Source organism: Muntiacus reevesi, chromosome 3 (assembly GCF_963930625.1).
Source record: "Muntiacus reevesi chromosome 3, mMunRee1.1, whole genome shotgun sequence".
Lineage (NCBI taxonomy): Eukaryota > Metazoa > Chordata > Mammalia > Artiodactyla > Cervidae > Muntiacus > Muntiacus reevesi.
In genome coordinates, this window is record NC_089251.1 from 126,319,800 (window position 1) to 126,329,050 (window position 9,251).

Genomic DNA, 9,251 nt, shown 5'->3' on the forward strand with positions numbered 1-9,251 from the left:
TGTCCAGTCTGTTCTCTGCCCCCACCAAGCTCACCTGCTGGCCCAAGGTGGGGTGAGCTGGAGGGCTTCCAGGAGAAGCCAGGATTCGCCTCTTACCTGACTTCATCTCACAACCACCACTCCACTGTGGTCTGATTCCCCTCACTAATTAGAATTTCTTAACTGTTGGTTGCTTGTAGGCGAGGCCCACAGCTTCAGTGTCCAATGGCCGAGCAGGACCCGCTGCCTGGTAACAGAGATTGAGTAATGACCCAGAGCAATGGGTCAAGGGCTTGGGCTCACTATGCTCTGCTATAATAGAAAGCCAGAACAAACCTTACTGAAAAATGGGATATGATTGCAGCATCATTTACTCCTATTTGTGGCATCCAAGAAGCTGCTTTTCTTATTAAAATATTGTACCCCTTTTACCCGCCCCCCCCCAAACCTTTTTTGCAGTGAAGGTGGTGGACATTCAGACTGAGTGTGGGTACCAAAAGCTACCAATCATCTTTCAAAATAAGATGGTCCTGCTTGGAGAAACTGGCAAGGAGAAGCTCCTGCAATACTACAAAAATATTGGTCTGGGCTTCAAGACACTGAAGAAGGCCATGGAGGGCACCTAGATTGACAAGAAGTGCCCTTTACTGGTAATATCTCCGAGGGCAGATTCTATCTGGTATGGTGACCATGGTGAAGATGCCGAGGACCCCGTCATTAGCCGAGACTACCTCCAAACATCCGAAAGTACAAGTGCACCTTTCCCCTCGCTTCAACGGTGTCCAGACCTACGACCCCAAGCAAAACAGTGCGCTTCAACGTGCTCAAGGTTATCAAGGCTGCCGGCACCAAGAAGTTCCAGAAGTTCTGATACTACACCCCTGTCCATACACTTTTCTGGACCCTTGCGGCATCTTCCTCGGTCCGGATTGTGCTTCCGGTGCGAAGGTCACGGACAAGATGGCTCTGCCCGTGCAGGTCCCTCTCGGGTTATCAAGCTCAGCCATTGCTTTGCGGTGTGTTTCTCTGCGGGCGTGGCCTACAGAGCCAAGTGCTACCGTCACCTGAAACCCCAAGCAGAAGAGAGGAGAATTAGCAGCTGAGAAGAAAAAGAAGCCGGATGAGCAGAGGCTCATTGAGACAGAACTGGCAGAAGCAGCCCAAGAGGACAGCATGTTAAAGTGAGCCTGCCTGTCTCCAGAGCAGTATGACGAATAAAACTTGCTGTGGTCTGTGAAAATAAATAAATAAATAAAATAAAAATACTGTACCTTACTTTTGTTCTTCAAAGAGAGGATCCGTAGCTCAGAGAGAAAGCTATTTAATGCATTTGCTAAGTATTTTTTTTTATATCATCTAATCAAAGGGCAGACTTGTAAGAGGAAAAACTTTGTTCTCTACCCACCATACAGAGTTGATGAAAACGGTCCCAGCCTGCAGAAAGACCTTTTGGAGAAAAGTACATTTCCTGCATGGCCGGTTTACCTTGCCTTTGCCTTACAAAGTTTGCCAAGTGATAACAGGGTTAAGAAACTGCTTTTTAGAAGTGAGCCTGCAGCGAGTTGGCTTAGAAGGCACAATCTCTATTTATTACTTAGATCTTTTCAAAGAGTTACAGGTTTTGGAGGCAGGGCCTCTCCTCACCAGGGAAAATCTATGAGGCTAAAATTGCCCCCACTTTAATCTCTGGGAGCCATTCAAGATTATAGATTCTGATAATCCTTCAGGATACATTTATAGCAGATAACATTTTCCCTAACCCCACTGCTATTATTATAACAAACAAAATCAACAGTAAGTCCTTAATATTGCCTAACAAGTTCTGGGGCTCCACCTCACCTGCACGGGTTCACTGGCAGGTGAAGGAGACAGGAGGGAGCCATGACACAACACACCTGTGTGACACCTTACTCTTTTGGAATCCTTCTCCCTTCAGACCCCTCCCAGGTAGGGCTAGTGCTCCTCACACATGCGTGTGTGTGTGTGTGTGTGTGTGTGTGTGTGTGTGTGTGTGCACTCGCACGTGTGTGCGCACTAAGTGCTTCAGCTGTGTCTGACTCTTTGTGACCCGATGGACCATAGCCTGCCAGGCTCCTCTGTCCGTGGGTTTCTCCAGGCAAGAATACTGAAGTGGATTGCCATACCTTCCTCCAGGGGATCTTCCCTATGTAGGGATCTGCACTGGCAGAAGGGTTCTTTACCACTAGCGCCACCTGGGAAGCCCACTCTCCTCACGAGTCCTTCTCTTTTCCAAGATGATACTCACCCTCCTCTTTTCTTAGAACCATAAAAGGCCAGCAGCTCTGGGAAACATTTGCACACACGTGCGAGGGTTGGAAAATACATTTGTTGTTGTTAATAGGTGTATGTTACTCCACATTATCCAATTAACCAATTGTTCCCTATGGCTATTCTCATGGTGCCCTGTGAATGAATGGTGGACCATAGTTAAATAATGGGAAATGAAATACCTTCTCTAATGCTAGGTGCAATATTTTATGCTCCCAATTTATAAGTATCCCCTTCCCCATTTTTCTTTTCTTTTTTGATTAACTGACCATTTCTGGGACATAATCAAATTGCATAAGAAAACTTCTACTATTCTTGTTCTTTAAGATGTTTTCCTTCCTTTCTTTTTTTTTTTAATTAAAAGCAAAATAACAAACTTATTTGGCTAACTCAGTCACCTCTCTTCCACTTTTAAACATCACCTTTTATGGGGGTAAGGGTTCAGTTTTAGGATTGTGATTCTCTTCCTTCTCCCCTTCCTTTCATTCTGAATGGCACATGGATTCAAGGAAAGCAGAGGCAAGAGGTGGGAAAGAGCGAGAGGGTCCTTCCTGGCTCCTGCTCAGGTGACTGTCATACTACCTTGGTTCTTGGTGCACCTAATTCTGGGCTGCTGTGATTTCCGCTCTTGAGGTCCACTTGCTTCCTCCCCCTCCTAGCCAGGATCTCCCTCTGAACTGACTTCTGCACCCCACCCAGGGCTCAGGATGTTCCACGTGCAATCCTGGAGCGCTTTGGAGCATCAAGCAACTGGTGGTGAGTGAGGTGTGTCTGAGCCTCTCTGCACCAATCTGCCCCAGCGCCATATTACTCCCTTCTCTGGGTTTGGAATCTCCCCAGGATACACTCTGAAAGTGACACACAAACCTTCATGCTAAAATACATTTATGAGCTCCTATTACCTCCCAGCTCCAGATTTTACTTCAAGAGTGGTTCAACAAGCAAAGTTTTTGCAGGATTTCCCTGGTGGTCCTGTGGCTATGAATCTGGCTTCCCAGTGCAGGGGACCTGGGTTTGGTTTCTGGTCGGGGAACTAGATCCCACATGCTATAAGTAAATACTAAATGATCCTGCTGTAACTAAGACCCAGTGAAGACAAATAACTAAATAAATATGAAAAAAAAGACAGCTTTTGCAAATGTGTCTGAACATTCTTTTTCTGCTCTCTCCATTTCCAAGCTTGTCCCCACATCTTAACTTGGGTTTCCCCAGAAACAGACCTCGAGATAAGAGGTGATCCCAAGGACACAGCAATAGGGGAGTAGGAATAGGAAGCAGGGAAGGAAAGAGCCTCTGACGGGTGCACTGTCAATCCAGCCATCACTCTGTCTGGGGCTAAATTCTGATGGGGAGACTCTGAGAGCAGAGAGAGAACACATACCTCAAAATCAACTTACTCAAGGGGAGAGGGAGCTGGGATACATGAATCCCCATTAGTCAGGGGCGGAGGGCTGATCTCCCATCAGGGAAGGGGTCAGGGGAGGGGGCAGAGTGTCTGTATTAATTCCTCAGTGCTTCAGGCAGCAAAGGAGACTCGGCCACAGGAGAAAGTTGTCAGGAAAATAAACACAGGTACTGGCAGTTCCTCTGACAAGAAATCTGCTTTTACATTATTTTATATTTTATGGTAAAGTTTCCAACTGGTGTACTGCAACCCACTGGAGGGCCAGAAAGGATATTGAGCCCTCAGCCTTTTTGCAGCTATGGGGGGCCTGGGACAGCTGCAACCTAAGGGCCAGTCACCAACTGTGGGCAGCTTTCGGGGGGATACAGAGCTGCTGTGGCCAAGAGAATAATGGCCCCTAAAGATGTACACATCCTAATCCCAAGGTTAGGGTCCTTAAGAGGGAGACAAGAGGATCAGAGTCAGAGTAAAAAGGCATGTCAACTCAGAGTGATGTGGCCCTGAGCCATAGAATGCCGGCAGCCTCCAGAAGCTAGAGAAGGCAAGGGAATGAACTTCCCCCTAAAAGCTCCAGAAGGCATACAGCTTTTGATTTTAGCTAAACTTACCAGATGGCCCTGGGTAAGCAATTTTGACCTTTGTGTTCTGTATTAGCACACTGATCATAAAATGGAAGTAGAAAAATGAAGGCATTGCAAAATGATGCTTCAAAAATCGGCAAATTTAAGAGCATAAAAGCCATTTTTCAAGTTTCTTGTATAAAAAAATGTCAAGATACAAGAGTTTGTGAGCTTCTTACATGTCTCCCAACTTGTTTAGACTTGATCCTGTTTAGCTTTGGTATGCAGACACTTGATTGGCCTTAGTGACTGTACGCTGACACAAAATCCAACAGTGGTACCAATCAACCTCCTACTCTGGGGCATCAAACACTTCACAGGTTCGCATAAGTGATAACAAATACACAGGATTACCAACAACTGGAACCTCTGGCTTTCCTCTTTTGGTGGCACCTCTAATAAATTACACATATAAAGAACTGAAAAATTTAAAAAGCAACTTCTAATCGTCCCTGGGAGGCATGACAGATATGTATTTTCTTGCATAAACTACAGTTTAACCATCAGAACAGAAAGTAGTGACAAAGTAGTGAAACATCAAAAGTCCAGTGAAACAAGAACACCTGTAAGGAAATGGGATAAATTAATAATATGAAGTATAAAATTGACCTACTTATTCTTTTTTTTAAACTGGTATCTCAGTAAAATAAAATTAAAACAAGCAATAGGTAGAAGAATGATAACACCTACAATGATCTTCTGGAAGAGAAAAAATAAATTCTTCTTTAAAAAAAATTATTCCTTCATAAACATGAATGTTAACAGAATAAAAGTACTTTCCTGGGTGATAAAAATGTGTTCTTAAATAAAAAAAACTCACCAATTGTTTAAAGGTTTTATTCTTAATAGAATGTGAAGTCATCAGCTAATAGTATTTTGTAAAATATTTTTTGAGGATGACGGCCAACAAAAATTCTGAGACTCAGTCTTGGAGAATTAATCCAAAATATGGAAAAGGCTATATGATGAAAATTTTAATTTCCTTATGATTTGTAGTAGCCAAATATTTTACCCAAATATCCACTGATGGAAGAAGGCTTAAGGAAATTATGATAGGGTAATTAGATAAATGGTTAATCAGCCATTAAAAATCATTTATTCCAAAATATTTTTTGAGTGTCTGCTATATGCTAGGTACTACTCTAGGTGTTAGGGATATGGAAGGGAAGAGAACACAAACAATCCCCATTCTCCATAGGCTTACATAAAGAAAGAGAAAGATACACAGTAAATAAATCTGTTAATTAAATATATGACATGAATATGTAGGGTTGGCTTTGTGGACTTGTGACAGGACCCTGCTTTTATCAGGGCCTCTCTCTTATTTTAATGCTATGCTGGCAGCCTTCTTAAAATTTTTGTTAATTTTTAAGCAAGGGTTGCACATTTTCAATCTGTACTGTGTACATGATAATGTCAGTTGTGTCCGATTCCTTGTGACCCTATCGACTGTAGCCTGCCAGGCTTCTCTGTCCATGGGGATTCTCCAGGCAAGAATACTGGAGTAGGTTGCCGTGCCCTCCTCAAGGGGATCTTCCCAACCCGGGGATAGATCCCCTATCTCTTATGTCTCCTGCATTGACAGGTGGGTTCTTTACCACTAGTGCCATCTGAGAAGCTTGCACCCCACCAATTAAGGTTAAGAGGGATATCAGGAGGGGAGGGGATTGCAATTTTTTAGATCAGAAGGGGTCAGAGTAAGCATCTCTGATGTGATATTTAAGCAATAAGATGAAAGATGTCATGGTTATAAAAATTATCAATATTATGGGAAATGCTTATTATATATTTATTAGGTTAATGATTGCTATTGAGTAAAATATATATATATATATAAGTTTGGGGTTTTGGGGTTCAGAAAAAAAATCTTGAAAAATGCTCTTTCCCTCTCTCTCCACACCAATCCTGCTGGCCTTACCTTCACATACAGAATCCAACAAGTCTCACCAATCCAAGCACTGTTTTCTCTCTAGTCTCTTAACTGGAGCTCCCTACCCAGGTTTCCTGCTTCTAAATTTGTCCCCTCTAAGCTATTCTTCACACTGCAGTAACTGTGATTCTTTTCAGACCTAAATCGATTATGTACTTCTCTACTCAAAACCTTTCAATGGATTCTCATTTTACTCTAACAATTCCAGATCATCGCTGCCCTGACCTCCTTTGTGGCCTCCTATCCTATCTTTCCCCCTAACTCACTCTGTTCTGCGTTGGCTTCCTGGTTGTTCCTGGAACGCATGGACTATGCTCCCACCACAGGACATTTGCACGTGCTGTTCACTGCTCAGGGTATTCTTCCTTTGAAGAGCCACATGGTTCTGCCCCTCACTTCCTTAAGGTCTTTGCTCACATGTTACTTTATTAGATGCACCTTCCTGGCCACCTTATTTAAAAAAACAAACCATCCATTCCACAGTCCAATACACCCTGTCCTCCTATCCTGCTACATTTTTCTTTGTAGGACGTTAGACTTACTATCATATTATTGTTGTTGTTCAGTCTTTCAGTCATGTCCAGCTCTTTGCAACCCCGTATACCGCAGCACACCAGGATTCCTTGTCCTTCACTATCTCCTGGAGTTTGCTCAAACTCATGTCTATTGATTGGATGATGCTGTTCAACCATCTCATCCTCTCTCTCCCCCTTCCCCTCTTGCCCTCAATCTTTCCCAGCATCAGGGTCTTTTCCATCAGGCGGTCAAAGGATTGGAGCTTCAGCTTAAGCATCAGTCCTTCCAATGAATATTTAGGCTTGATCTCCTTTAGGATTGACTGGTTTGATCTCCTTGCTGTCCAAGGGACTCTCAGCCTCACACAGTTCAAAACCAGCAGGTCCTCAGTGCTCAGCCTTCCTTATGGTCCAGCTTTCACTTCTATACATGACTACTGGAAAAATCTAGAATTTCTGTACATAACTTTTCTGGAATTTACAGTCATGTATGAAAAATTGGAAAATTTCCAGTAGTCATTTTACTATTAAATACTTTCATTTATTTTTTTATATAACACATACATGTGACTACAAGCTCCATGAAGGCAAGCATTTTGCTTTGTTCACTGTCTGTTTTACATCACCAAACTCAAAAACACTGTCTGACACACAGTAGACACCATAAATAGTAATCTGAATGAATAAATCAAAGTGAAGCAAGTTACTTGCATTATTACCCCAACTATGGAAAATCATTTGCTTCTAAGAATAAATTTAGTGATAGTAATAGTTATGCCAAAGTTTTGGGGTATAACTCTCTTTTTTGAAGTTTCTTTAAAGTAATTGCACTATTTCTATACATATTTAAAAATCAGCATCATTTGCCTATTATAATAAGTATTAAGATACCCTAATGCAATAAATCAGATATTTTCTGATTTATTTTCAGACATTTTCCCATTTATTTTCAGATATTTTCCTGGAACATTTTTTTCAAGTTGGCTTAACGGATTTTACTTGAGATGAAACAAACACACAGTGAGATGATATGTCTTATCCTAGGGAATTTTAGTGGCTTGTGATTGCAAATCCCCATAAATTTATCACATTAAAAAATAAACCTTTAATTCCAGAATAGTTTTAGATTTATAGAAAAATTGCAGAGATAACAGAGAATTCCCATGTACTCCACACTGTTCCACCTATTATTAATATCTTTCATTAATATGCCACATTTGTCTTATTAACCAACATTGATACATGATTATTCCCTCAAGTCCTTTCCTTATTCATATGTTCTCAGTCTTTACCTAACGTCTCTTTTTTGGTTCCAGTCTCTCCTCCAGGATATTATACCACATTTAGTCATCCTGTCTACCTGGGCTCCTTTTGGCTGTGACTATTTCTCAGAGTTTCCCTCTTTTTGATGATCTTGGCACTTTTGAGTGGTATTGGTTAGCTATTTTGTAGAATGTCCTTCTATTGAGATTTGCTTTGTGTTTTATTTCATGATTAGATGGATTATGGATTTTTGAGAGGAATATCACAGAAAGTGCCATTCTCAACACATTGTATCAAGGGTGCGTGTGCGCTAGCTAAGTTGCTTCTGACTCTGCGACTCCATGGACTGTAGCCCACAGGCTCCTCTCTATATACGCCACATCTTCTTTATCCATTCATCTGTTAATGAATATTTAGGCTGCCCCCATATCTTGACAATTGTGAAAAATGGTGCTATGAACATCGAAATGTGTGTATCTTTTAAAATGAATGTTTTTTTTTTTTTTTTTTTGGATATATACTCAGGAGTGGAATTGTTCGGTCATCTAATAGTTCTATTGCATGGAATACTCTTAAAAGTTTTATCTTTGCAATATATAGCAAAGAGCTCTAGCTTCTAAAGTAACCTCTTAATTGTTATGCTTTCTCTTGATGAAGACAACTCCAATTCCATCCAACACTCCCACGGACACTCCTGCCAGGCCTGAGGTGGTATGTCCAGTTGTCTACAAAATTAAGTCCAGCCTTGCTAGTATGGTTCTGAGATTTCCTGGACAGCAAGTAACTGCTGAAGCAGGCTACTTACCATGCCTTCAGCATTCACACTTTCCCAGCTGCTGCCTTGAAAGTCTTTCTCTCTGCCTCTTCCTTAAATCCCTAATTCACTGACCATGAGTCTGCAGAAATTTCCCTCATCCCACAGCAGAAATAACTTCTCACTCCTTGTTCTCACCAGGCTTGTCCCTGGACCACAGACCTGCTTCATTCTGTCTGCTGGTTTTGCACATCAGCTTAATATTCTCTATTAAACTCTCAGTTTCTGGAAGCCAGGTTATCTTATCACACAGCCATAATGCCTTCCATTATAGGACTTCAATAAATGTCAGATCAAATCAACCCAGTTTGCATTTGAAAATGTCAACTGTTTGATTGACTCATTTCCTACTTGCTTTTGAGTGACATTATCCATCTATACATTTGTTCTTCCAATATTACCAATGAGATTTCACTTTTGCCTCCTATTTTATGCA

The 9,251-nt window shown here is 41.7% G+C and overlaps 1 pseudogene; it reads left to right on the forward strand.

Moving 5' to 3' along the window:
- Positions 1 to 204: 204 nt before the first annotated feature.
- Positions 205 to 850, forward strand: LOC136164112 (small ribosomal subunit protein uS17-like; annotated as a pseudogene).
- The last annotated feature ends 8,401 nt before the right edge of the window (positions 851 to 9,251 follow it).